General features: G+C 33.4%; 1 long non-coding RNA gene across 3 annotated transcripts; it reads left to right on the forward strand.

The window, feature by feature from the left end:
• Positions 1-3,886: 3,886 nt before the first annotated feature.
• Positions 3,887-11,538, forward strand: LOC139482071 (uncharacterized). 3 transcript variants are annotated; one of them, XR_011654763.1, is made up of 4 exons: positions 3,887-4,492; positions 4,985-5,421; positions 10,888-10,969; positions 11,462-11,538. It is a non-coding gene; the product is annotated as an uncharacterized lncRNA (long non-coding RNA). The 3 variants fall into 3 exon arrangements; XR_011654761.1 differs by lacking the exon at positions 11,462-11,538 and having other exon boundaries at positions 10,888-11,425; XR_011654762.1 differs by lacking the exons at positions 10,888-10,969; positions 11,462-11,538 and having other exon boundaries at positions 4,985-6,249.
• The last annotated feature ends 1,794 nt before the right edge of the window (positions 11,539-13,332 follow it).

The following is a 13,332-nucleotide window of genomic DNA, read 5'->3' on the forward strand; positions in this document are numbered from 1 at the left end:
TAATGTAGAAGGGTCCGGACGGGGTCCTTTTATTTCTATATTCTTTAATTGTGGAGGCCATTGTTCTCTATTATTTATAATTTTGTCCATTACTATGTATGTTTTATTATATATCAACCCATTATTTTCTATTCTATTTTTTGTGTATCATTGTTGCTCTTTTCAAAACAGTTTTGTCATCTTTGTATTTTTTCTTTTAAGTTAAAAAAAAACTGTTCAGTTAGGGAAGATTTTCTGTCACTCAATTGGTTAGAACGCTGCCAATTCATCCTGACATAAAAGGGTCAAAATCTTTTATGGATATTGAGAAACGGTGATTACTACTGACTCTATAAATATAAAAATTAAAATGCTTATCTGTTGTTAAGTCTTACCAAAGTTTTCGTATGATTTCGTCGCATTGACATATTTGTCGAGAATATAGTGTCAATATTTAAATGTGTTTGTCCTGTATATACGGCGTTACTGTATACCTTTGTTTGGGCGCCTTTGATATACGATTGATCATAAAAAGTAACACAACGCAAAGTACAGAGACTGAGGCCGTGTTCACACCAAACGCCGTGTACAGTAAACATGTTTACATTTGGTTAAATGTAATGTACATTAGTTTCACATTAAATTTGTTCCCATCGATATACCTTGTTTATCTACCTGTACATAAGATTTGTTCACACTTGTAAACTATATGTCATTTGAATGTTCATTACGTAGAACCAAATTCTAATTTTCATACAACTTTTCTAGCAGTTAGGGATTGACCATTTGACTTTAAAAAAAAGGGGGGATGGATTTTTTCCACGATTTGTTTTTTTATTTAAATCGGTCATACAGATGATTAGAATGAACAAATATTCTGAATTCAAAGTTTTCCTATACATTATAGTGGTAAACATTGAATTGGTACCATAAAAAAAACCTATAAACATGCGCGCTTGAAAAATCCTGACTAAGAAAACCCCCCCCCTCTTTTTTTTTGAAGTAAAGTGGTTGCTCCTTTAAGAAAGTCATTTTGGATGATTGGCAGTAGTTTAAAGATTTCTCGATTAAGCATTGAAAACGTAGGCTGCATAAGCGTCCTTACAGACAAAGTAAAAGAATTACGTTGTTAAGGATCTATCTTTTCAAATGGTATTTTTTTACCAAGAAGTAATTGGCAAAAGGAGGGGGTAATTTTTTTTTATTTCTAATTGTATTTTAAAGGATCTGAGATACTACACAAACCAACAATTAACGTGAGCCTCAGTAATGCATTTATGAGTGAATCGTTGTTTGAGTAAAGACCAGTGGCAAATATTTCTGTCAGTGTGTACGTCCAGTCGATTCGGGAAGAACTTTTCAAATCAATTATATGTTCGGCAATGATAATGGATGAGTCGCTAAGGGGTTAATAAGGCTAGGTAAAGTGTTTTTATAGCAAATACATATATCGAGTTAAGACAAATATTTCTGTAAAGAACTTTATTAATAAGTGTTATAAGTATCAATTTTATATAAAAATCATTTCTTTTTTAAATATACATGGGGAAATGAAAATTCTGAATGCCTAGTTTTGTTCACACTTAACCTACACAAGGCCTTCATCGACTATCGACTGCATGAAGACAAAACATGATTTAAACTACATGTAAACATTGAGTTTTATTAATTGGACCATAGTTATGTTTAGTTTATGTGTGAGTTACACTAACACAACACCGAGATTAGGTCAATGTAAACACGGCCTAGTTTGTTTATTACAATACACCCGTAACATGCATAACGTCAGAGTTTAAAAAATAAAATTAATATAAAACTCAATCAAGACCCCCAGTGAGTTCAAATATCCTTAATGACTTGTTATAACAGAGAACTTACTTGAACGATAAATGATGGTGATTTATGGAAATGATTATAAGAAATAATAGTTATTCCAGTTGCTTTTTAGAAGGATCTACCTTAAGTTTCTTAATACCATAGGGTCAGGATAGTACGTTCGTCTTTTCTGAATTCTTTGTGTGTAATTTCACCATTGATGTTCTCCTATCAGTTATTGTAGAGCATTGAGAACCAAAATTTTTAATATCCTTATAATGTGAAGAATCTTCGTAGATATATGTGTATGACCCATAATTATTACTGCAATGATACTTATAACTCATTTCCTGCAACTGTAAAATTCAAGGGACTATGACTCTCGACCCTTTTTATTATGCAACCGGATGTCATGTGAGATAATTTGGAGGTAAAACAATTTTAATTGTTTGGACTAGTTGTCTTTATTTTGCTTGCACGTGATTTTTTTTTCTTTATATCTAACCACCTCTGTACTCTCTACATTTTTTTTGTTCTGCTTATTTTTCTTTTTTCTTTATTTTGATGGTCCATTTTTGTCTATTCTTTTATTGTTGCCCCATTATTTTCAACTCTGAAAACCCATCAACAACCGGATGTTTGTGACGGAAACAATGATTTATGTTCAAAATTCCTGACTGAACATAACGATTATAAACTGATAACATTAACACCTCCAAAAGGAGGGAAAGATACCAAAGGGACAGTCAAACTTATAAATCGAAAATAAACTGAAAGCGCCATGGCTAACGGAGAAAAAAACAAATAGACAAATAATAGTACTCAAGACACAACATAGAAAAATAAAGAAACCAAGGTGATCTCAGGTGCCACGGAAGGGTATGCAGATCCTGATCCACATGTGGCACATGTATATATTCTTGCATACGAACCATTAGGATGTATCGTCGAACGCTGTCATTTTTATTTTTAGAAAACAACTATCGTTTTAATAAAGAAAAAACCCAAACCAGAACCTAATTTTGATGTCAAATGGAACCAAGATTACATCACTACATGACTCAAAAGTCTTACCAATGTTGGTGCGTATTTGGGATCATTGATTGACATTCATAAGTGTCATAAACACATGATTAAGTAAAATATTTGTTTTTATTTTTTTTCCGATTTGTTGTCCTGAAGCCACCTTAAACATTCTGCTACTCGCACACTTTCTCACGTAAAGTGCCAACACAATGCAATAAATGAATAAATGCAAAATAAAAACGAAAAAACTAGATTGACGGATCGATAAAATATCGCATTGTGTATTACAAAAGAAATCGAGTTGTTATGTACTTGATAGACAACACATTAGATAAGACGGGCTTGACAAAAAAAAATACCTTATTAATATCATACCGATTTTTTTATTATAAATACTGTCTATGTCAGATCGTTGACTGGAAATAAATTCTAACAAAGAGGGTCTGAACGGTGTGTAATCATTTCTGTATTCATTACTTGTTAGGCCATGTTTTACTATTCTTCATACAATTTGCAAATCATTGTCAATTCTATATAAAATAACACCTCATTATTTTCTGTTCTTTTTTTGATGGTCCATTTTTCTATATTTCAATAATTGTAGCCAGTTATTCGGTACTGATTGCCAATTATGCTGTATTCTTTAAATAAAATATACGCCTTCAACAATGTGTTTTGATATTTGCACGCACTGACATTTTTGCTTTTGGCAATTGTCATTATATCTTTTGATTTTATATGCTGGCGTGCGTCTATGTCTGTACCTAGATAATTGAAGTCTCATGTTCATATATATGTAGTAGTGTCATTTTTACGTATGTTAAATAATAGTAAAAATATCTTTAAAGTTCTTAAATTAATTGCATTTATTATAACGTTTAAATCTTGAATTTTGATAAAGGAATATTATTATTTAAATCAAATCTACACTTTACTTTTTATATTTAGTTCATGAATATTCAAAAGGTTCTTACTTTAAATTACGTATCTGATTGGTCATTGTGATTTCGCGGTCAATTCATATTTTGTACTGACCAGGTAGATTTGAACGGGAAGTTTCAACTTGAAAATTGCAGTCGCACGATATTGTGTGTCCCGAATTATTACCTGTTATGTTTTCATTCATTGTGGACACAACATATTACATATTGATGTAAGTTAAATTCTTTATTGTATAATTAGTATTTTTCACATGTAAATGATAAATTTAGCAAAGTTTATATTATATGATTTCGTTCTCCTCGTAAAGTTTGGTTATTACATAAGTATGATAGATGTACCCGAGAATATTTTATTTAGCTTCGTGCTTCATATATTTTATTGTCTACCGTTAATTTGTCACGATAGAATATATAGTACAAGATAATTTGCATAGCTATTTGATTATTGACACAGATAATTTATATTTCATAAATGGCGGCATATTAGACAAAATAAGGAAAAGTGTTAAAGTTGATATTTATTAGTACACTTATATTATACATTGTAGTGATAGAAGTTTAACTATAAATGAATCTGAGTTATTTTGTCATATTGTATATTTTAATATTTTACGAGTTCGAATGTTTATGATTGCAATTTTGGTTTTAGGACTCTATTGATGTAATTATATACAGAGTATAAATTGTGAACTGTGCCTATTCCTTGCCAGTAAAAACTCACTCCACAAGTGGTAAGAGTCAATCTATTTTTAACTATGTAATGTTGTAAACAAGACGTTATGGATTATTTCCCTTTAAATATGTGGTTTTAAGCATATTTAATATATTGGCCTAATTAGTCTTTATGAAAATAGTATTTACAATTCGACGATTGTTGTAACGTAATTGTATGTAAAGAACAAACAATATATTATGTTCCGATCAGTTTAATGTTACATTTGCAGTTTTAACTTTAGTTTTGTACCGTACACATAGTAAACCAGTAAACACTATATAGAATATTATTTACGAGGAAGGGTTACATTCTTATGTAGCGTATCACAATGTGAATTAAAAGTACACGTGACATTAGCTCACTGATTGGCTCTTATGTGTATTCGCTATATAGTACACAGTATTAATGTGCATTGTATTTTGCCATAACTATATGTGTAATGTGTAATTTAAGATACTTGTGTTTTATAATAGATCTGTTATTTGTAATTGTGATATTGTAATTTCAGAGTTTATTTTTACTACTGGTAATAAATCATCCGAACCCTAAACAGAGTTTGTTTATATCTTTTATCCAAGATTCGACCCTGTTACAAAATGGCGCCCAACGTAGTTTGATGGATTTGATGGCACAGTCGAATTAGGGTACCAGTGTGTGTGTGTGACCACCGAAGCAGACGACAGACGAGACCACGTGATGTTTGTTTACCAACAATGCGCAGATGTCCGAAGATGCACGTGCCATTGTTTACATCCGTTGATGTCCACATGTGTTTATTTACATTAACATTTTATACCGTGTTCCAGTTATGAAGATTTGTGAAACCGGAAGTTACTTTTAGTAACTTAGACTTTTTGATTTTCTAAATTGAAAATAGAACTTTTGTTGTTTAAATGTATTCATATTATTGTGATTGGAATTGGAAAAGTAACTTAGCTTTATAAGGTAGGCTTTTTACTTATATATATATTATAATTGTATACTGAAATAGTTTGCTTACACACTTTGAAAAAAACATTTTACACATACATTAATTTGTTTACATAAAGAAGACTTTAATTAGATAGCATACATTGCAATTGGTCGATTACTATATCGTATTGCAACATCAACACTTATTACAGCAACATACATTGATAGATAGCATACATACATACATACATACATGTAGTGTTATTGGTATACCACAGTTCAACCTGAACTTAGTTACACTTAAACATTTTTACACATTGACATTGTTCATTCATTCATACACTTTTGGACTTTGAAATTTTTTTGTTAACGTCCTACATATTGACCTTTCACACTTGAACATTTTACATTCGAACATTGAATTTAAATTTTTTTTTTTTGTTCATTGGACATTAGCATCACTTGGTGATTGATTGTTTACATTAAAAAAAGAGTGCAGATGTACTTGTAGAATTTATTGACTTATATTTTTACACATTAAAAGTACATTTTATACAGAAAGCAACACTATCGTATACAGTTATAGTATATAGTACCTTTACTCTGTGTTGAACTTCGACAGAGTTTGAAAATCTATAGTTTGATTAAATAGATTAGAAATAAGTGACTTGAATTATTTTTAATTATTCACTTACAAATAAAATTTGATTGAGGTGCACTCATTTGCATATGATACTCAATCATTTTAATATTTGGTAGTACTTATTTATCAATGCACACTCATGTGTATTTGATTTAATTTGTGTGTATTTTAGTAATTGTAGAATTGAGTATTAGTTATTGATTAAAATTTACCATTTTGATTTAATATAATTATGATACTCTAGTGTGGTGGTTATGTAGTTTATAGTTGTATTGTATTACATAATTTTTGTTTTGAAACACCTTTGATAGACATAGGCTTTTGGGATTGAAAGTATTTTGTTTTTCACTTTCGGTTTTGTTGTTGGCATTTATTAAGTAAGGGGCTACTACATTCTTCCAATTAGTCATGGAACAGTATGGTCCAAAGAAGAAACGCCATCGTCGTAGACGTAGACAACGACCCTACTGGGACAACGATTTTGACAACCAAGCCAATCAACACTACTCACCTACTTCAACTCCTATTCCAAAAGATCCTATCGTATGTTATCGATGCGGAGGACTTGATCACATAGCCATTGGTTGCCGTATAAGATTAGACTATTCACGACAAGCCTATACCTTCCAGCAGATCAACGCTGAAGATAGAACTTATGCATACCAACAGCAACAGTCAACACAAGATATCACTGACCAACTAATAGGTAACACCAACGAAGTCACTGTTAAGATACATGGTATTCCAGCTACAGCTTTATTAGACACAGGTTCCACAGTTAGCACTGTCAGCGAGTCATTTCATCGACAATACTTACCTGATCATACTATACAGACAACTGAATCAAAGGTCCGTGAAGGATTCCTACGCTTTGCCACGCAGCGAGGAGATACTAGACGCTCTTGGAGGTAATACGCTATATACTGTACTGGATATGAAGAGCGGGTACCATCAGGTAGAAGTAGAAGAGTCCCATAAGCAGAGAACAGCTTTCACTGTCGGCCCACTAGGCTTTTACGAATTTAACCGCTTGCCGTTTGGATTAGTCAACAGTCCAGCAACGTATCAGAGACTAATGGAAGAGATACTAGGAGACCTACATCTTGATATCTGCTTTATCTATCTGGACGATCTTATTATATTCTCCGATACGTATGAGGAACATCTAGTAAGATTAGAGAAGGTATTACAGAGATTAAGAGAAAGCAACCTTAAATTATCACCAAAGAAATGCTCATTCCTTCAAGAGAAAGTTAAATATATAGGTCACATCGTCTCCAAAGATGGAATACAACCAGATCCAGCAAAGATAGACAAGGTAACCAACTGGCCACGTCCGACAACACCAGAAGAAGTCCGTCGTTTCCTTGGATTTGTAGGATACTACAGAAAGTTCGTTAAAGATTTTTCGAAAATAGCACGACCACTCACCGACTTAATGCCTCCACCGAAAAGCTCGTCAAAGAAACGCAAACCAAAACCTCGAGATCCAAACAGTCAATCATGGATATGGGGAGATCTTCAAGAACAAGCTTTCCAAACACTTAAAACAGCACTAGCTTCACCACCTATACTTGGATTTCCACGATACAACAAACAGTTTGAGTTACATACTGATGCATCCATGCAAGGCTTAGGAGCTGTATTATACCAAGAACAGGAAAACAAGAAGCGTATAATAGCTTACGCCAGTAGAGGACTCAGTAAGACCGAGCGAAATTACCCAGTACACAAGTTAGAATTTTTGGCATTAAAATGGGCTGTCACCGAGAAATTCCACGACTACTTATATGGAAACACCTTAACAGTCGTGACAGACAATAATCCTCTTACATACGTGCTAACATCAGCCAAACTAGATGCAACTGGACACCGTTGGATTGCAGCATTAGCATCGTACAACTTTAACATCATGTACAGACCAGGTTCCAAGAATGCCGATGCTGATTCTTTATCAAGATTGCCCGAGTTACTTGGACGTTCACCACCCAACTTAGATGCAACTTCTGTCAAAGCCATCTGCAATCTTCAGCATACTCAACCTTTCGTCGATACTTTGTCGATGAATACTCTTGCAACTGTTGATGATACATCGTTACCAGCACAGCATTTGGTTGACATCAAATCAGAACAAAAGAGCGATTACAGAATTAAAGAATGGATTTACTGGGTATCCGAACACCGCAAACCAACTAAGGAACAACTAGAAAGATCACCAGAGAATACATGGTTCGTCAATAACTTCGACAAATTACAACTTAAAGATGGAATTCTATTCAGGGAAGCTACACTTGATTGCCAAACAGTTAAGCAACTAGTTTTACCAGAAACTTGCGTTCCAAAAGTAATGAAAGCACTTCACGATGATATGGGCCACCAAGGACGAGATAAGACACTGTCACTTATAAGAGATAGATTTGTATGGTATGGGATGACAAGAGATGTAGATCAGTGGATTATACAATGCAACAGATGCATAAGACGAAAAACACCAACTAATGAAAGGGCACCATTAGTTAGCATTGAAACATACCAACCACTTGAACTAGTATGCATGGACTACTTATCACTGGAAAGATCCAAAGGAGGTTTTGAAAATGTTCTCGTCATCACCGATCACTTTACCCGGTATGCCTTAGCAATTCCAACGAAGAACCAAACAGCAAAGACTACAGCCGAAGCATTTTTCAACCACTTTGTAGTACACTACGGCTTGCCACAACGAATTCACAGCGACCAAGGTGCCAACTTTGAATCGAATATCATCAAAGAACTATGTAGCATCACAGGCATGCAGAAATCACGTACTACACCTTACCATCCTATGGGCAACGGTACTACAGAGCGTTTCAATCGAACATTACTGGGTATGTTAGGTACACTGGAAACAACACAGAAGAAAGATTGGAAAGCACACATTGCTGGATTGGTACATGCTTGCAACTGCACCAGACAGACAACTACCAGATACTCGCCGTACTTCCTTATGTTTGGTAGAGAACCAAGATTACCGATTGACAAGATCTTGGCCTTCGGCGGGAAACATAAGCTAGCTGACAAGTGGGAAGAAGATCCATACCAGATTGTTAATCAGCCTAACAAAGAGATACCTGTGTATGAGGTCAAGAAAGAAAACGGAACTGGAAGGAAGAAGACACTTCACCGCAATCTTCTACTTCCAATTGGATTTCTGCCAAAGACTGTTGAGTCTGAGATAGCTCCTGCACCTAGACAGAGGCGTAAACCGCTGAGGTCTGGACGACCACCGACGAAGTCTGTTGGGAACAGCATTGAAAAGATGTCTGCATCGGAATCAGATGAGGAGTCGGAGCAGGGGTATTGGATAATAGAGACAGGGAGGAGTACACCTAACAACATTGACAGTGAAGTAGATATGGTGGAAAGACCTAGGGTAGATGATGTAACTATCAGCGACACGGGTGACGATCTTGTTGCCGTTGGTAGTAGCCAGGTTAATGGTTTAGTAGAGGACGCTTTACCTTCAGACATAGTAATTGCTGAAGAACCTAACCCTGGAACAGAGGATGTTGAACCTGCAGCGACTGGTCAGAATTTTGAAGATGACACTTTAGAATCAGATAATGGCAGTGCGTTGACGGAGGATCCATCTCTAGATGAAATGGCAGATGAACCCACACATGATGAAACTACAAGAGTACAACCAGTTAGGGAAAGAAGACGTAGATACTTACCTACACCACCACGTCACATACCAGAACCTACCACACTTGCTAGACCTCAGAGAAATCGAAAACCACCGAAGTACCTGCAAGATTATGTCACTACATCAAAGCAGGCCACAACTAAACCAGATTGGTTAGCTAAAGTACATTGGTTGGAAAATCAGGCAGAAACAGGACGATTTAGAGGTTTAGAGATGGAACTATCGAGGGCTATCATCAAGATTATTGAGAACAGTTCTTAATGTAAACAGCTTGACGAGGACGACAAGGTCATAAGAGGGGAGAAAGACACAATGACATGGAAGTCATTTTCTTCAACAGAGGGGAGAAAGACACAATGACATGGAAGTCATTTTCTTCAACAGAGGGGAGAATGTAGTAGTGTCATTTTTACGTATGTTAAATAATAGTAAAAATATCTTTAAAGTTCTTAAATTAATTGCATTTATTATAACGTTTAAATCTTGAATTTTGATAAAGGAATATTATTATTTAAATCAAATCTACACTTTATTTTTTATATTTAGTTCATGAATATTCAAAAGGTTCTTACTTTAAATTACGTATCTGATTGGTCATTGTGATTTCGCGGTCAATTCATATTTTGTACTGACCAGGTAGATTTGAACGGGAAGTTTCAACTTGAAAATTGCAGTCGCACGATATTGTGTATCCCGAATTATTACCTGTTATGTTTTCATTCATTGTGGACACAACATATTACATATTGATGTAAGTTAAATTCTTTATTGTATAATTAGTATTTTTCACATGTAAATGATAAATTTAGCAAAGTTTATATTATATGATTTCGTTCTCCTCGTAAAGTTTGGTTATTACATAAGTATGATAGATGTACCCGAGAATATTTTATTTAGCTTCGTGCTTCATATATTTTATTGTCTACCGTTAATTTGTCACGATAGAATATATAGTACAAGATAATTTGCATAGCTATTTGATTATTGACACAGATAATTTATATTTCATAAATGGCGGCATATTAGACAAAATAAGGAAAAGTGTTAAAGTTGATATTTATTAGTACACTTATATTATACATTGTAGTGATAGAATCTGAGTTATTTTGTCATATTGTATATTTTAATATTTTACGAGTTCGAATGTTTATGATTGCAATTTTGGTTTTAGGACTCCATTGATGTAATTATATACAGAGTATAAATTGTGAACTGTGCCTATTCCTTGCCAGTAAAAACTCACTCCACAAGTGGTAAGAGTCAATCTATTTTTAACTATGTAATGTTGTAAACAAGACGTTATGGATTATTTCCCTTTAAATATGTGGTTTTAAGCATATTTAATATATTGGCCTAATTAGTCTTTATGAAAATAGTATTTACAATTCGACGATTGTTGTAACGTAATTGTATGTAAAGAACAAACAATATATTATGTTCCGATCAGTTTAATGTTACATTTGCAGTTTTAACTTTAGTTTTGTACCGTACACATAGTAAACCAGTAAACACTATATAGAATATTATTTACGAGGAAGGGTTACATTCTTATGTAGTGTATCACAATGTGAATTAAAAGTACACGTGACATTAGCTCACTGATTGGCTCTTATGTGTATTCGCTATATAGTACACAGTATTAATGTGCATTGTATTTTACCATAACTATATGTGTAATGTGTAATTTAAGATACTTGTGTTTTATAATAGATCTGTTATTTGTAATTGTGATATTGTTATTTCAGAGTTTATTTTTACTACTGGTAATAAATCATCCGAACCCTAAACAGAGTTTGTTTATATCTTTTATCCAAGATTCGACCCTGTTACATATACTATAAAAAATAAATATTTTGTACTTTCATTTCAAAGATTACCAACTAAAAAGGTACAAATTTTATTGTATCATGTGTGCACATGTGGCAAGGGTTTTCAAATGTTACCAAACAAAATCAACTGATATTTATAGTTCGTTCCTACATGTATATGCTGCATTGTAACACCACTGTCCAGTTTTGGGAATGGTTGGGATCCCGCCAAGTATTCTATCCCGACATACTATGTATGTTAGTGCCTGTCCTAAGTCAGAAGATATTAAATCAGTGGTTGTCGTTTGTTAATATGTTAGGTATATGGTTTTCGTTCATTTTTTGTATATACATTCTGCCGTTAGTTTTCTAGTCTGAATTGTTTTACATTTGCCATTTCCAACTATTTTAAAGTTGACTATGCAGTATGGGCTTTGCTTATTGTTAAAGGCTGATCGATGACCTACAAATGTTAAATTCTGTGTCATTTGGTCATTTGTGGAGAGTGGTCTTATTGGTAATTATACCACATCTTCTTTTATATATATACATGTGGATTGAGTATTATTCGGTTGATAACATTTTTCGAGGATGTCTTGGTTACATGTGTAAATCAAAATTAATTGTTCAACGAAGGAATGTTTTTGTATAGGCTGGTATGCAGACTTAGGAAAAACAACGAAATAATATATCAACTTAATGTAAGTTTTCCTTCATCCACGTAAAATTGTACCCATGAAAATTAATTAATCCACAGAACACAATACTCCAAAGTTTTAAGAATCTAAAACATCAGTTATAACAGTTAAAAGCAACTAACAATTATCTACAAGCAGTGTAAACTTTTCTAGACAAATTTTCCCTTTAAATATGACATAAGAAAACAAATCAAAAGTTTTGTGTCACTGAACAGGTACATAGACATGCGCTGTGGTGAATCCTTGTTATTTCATAACTTAGCATTTCATCCATTTTCAAGTCTTGATATATATATATATATATTTCAAGAAGTGTTGTTGACTCTGCAAGTAAGGAGTCAAGAACATCTAAAACAAAACAACAATAAACATTTGCATATCGTTTGAACGAATGTTCGCCGTTTAGAAAACGCTCTGAACACTCTAAATCTTTTTTAACCTCGGTGACTCAATTCCTATTCCCCTATTTACGTATCTGAATTTCATTTAAACATGTTCAATACACTAGTAAAATAAACTCAACAAAAATACGTGTCATCATTTGAAACAATATGTTTTTAAGCCATGAACCCTTCTTTGGTACAACATCTTCTGATGATCGCTTGAATGTGGGTTATTGTACGTAAAACAAACATAGGCCTCACTCGATGAAACATCATTATCTGGTTCTGAGTTTCACATACAGGAACAAACACATTTCTGTTAGGGATGAAACATAATTGTTTTTTCAGTTGGATTTTTTACATATTGTCAGGCATAACTATTCGTTAAGGCACTATCATGATTATAATAAAAATGTTAAATGAAAGACAAAATTCTTAAGGTATAGTATATAGTCTCATGTATACCAAACAGACATGCAAACTTAAATAAATACTAGAACACACCCTCGAAATCGCGGGCATTGAGAGCGTATTTGAAAGGATGTAAAGTGTTGTAGGAAGAATTTTGTAGAAGATTTAATGACTTGAGAATTTCAGGAAAAGTATCAAAAGTATCAAAAGTCATAGGTACTTGGGGCCAGGGAAATGTTTTTTTTTAGCCTTCTCCTTTATTTCCAAAATTCCCATTTTTTGTTTTCTATTATTTCATTATGAACATACATTATTT

The sequence above is a fragment of the Mytilus edulis genome, chromosome 7 (assembly GCF_963676685.1).
Source record: "Mytilus edulis chromosome 7, xbMytEdul2.2, whole genome shotgun sequence".
In the NCBI taxonomy this organism is placed as follows: Eukaryota; Metazoa; Mollusca; class Bivalvia; order Mytilida; family Mytilidae; genus Mytilus; species Mytilus edulis.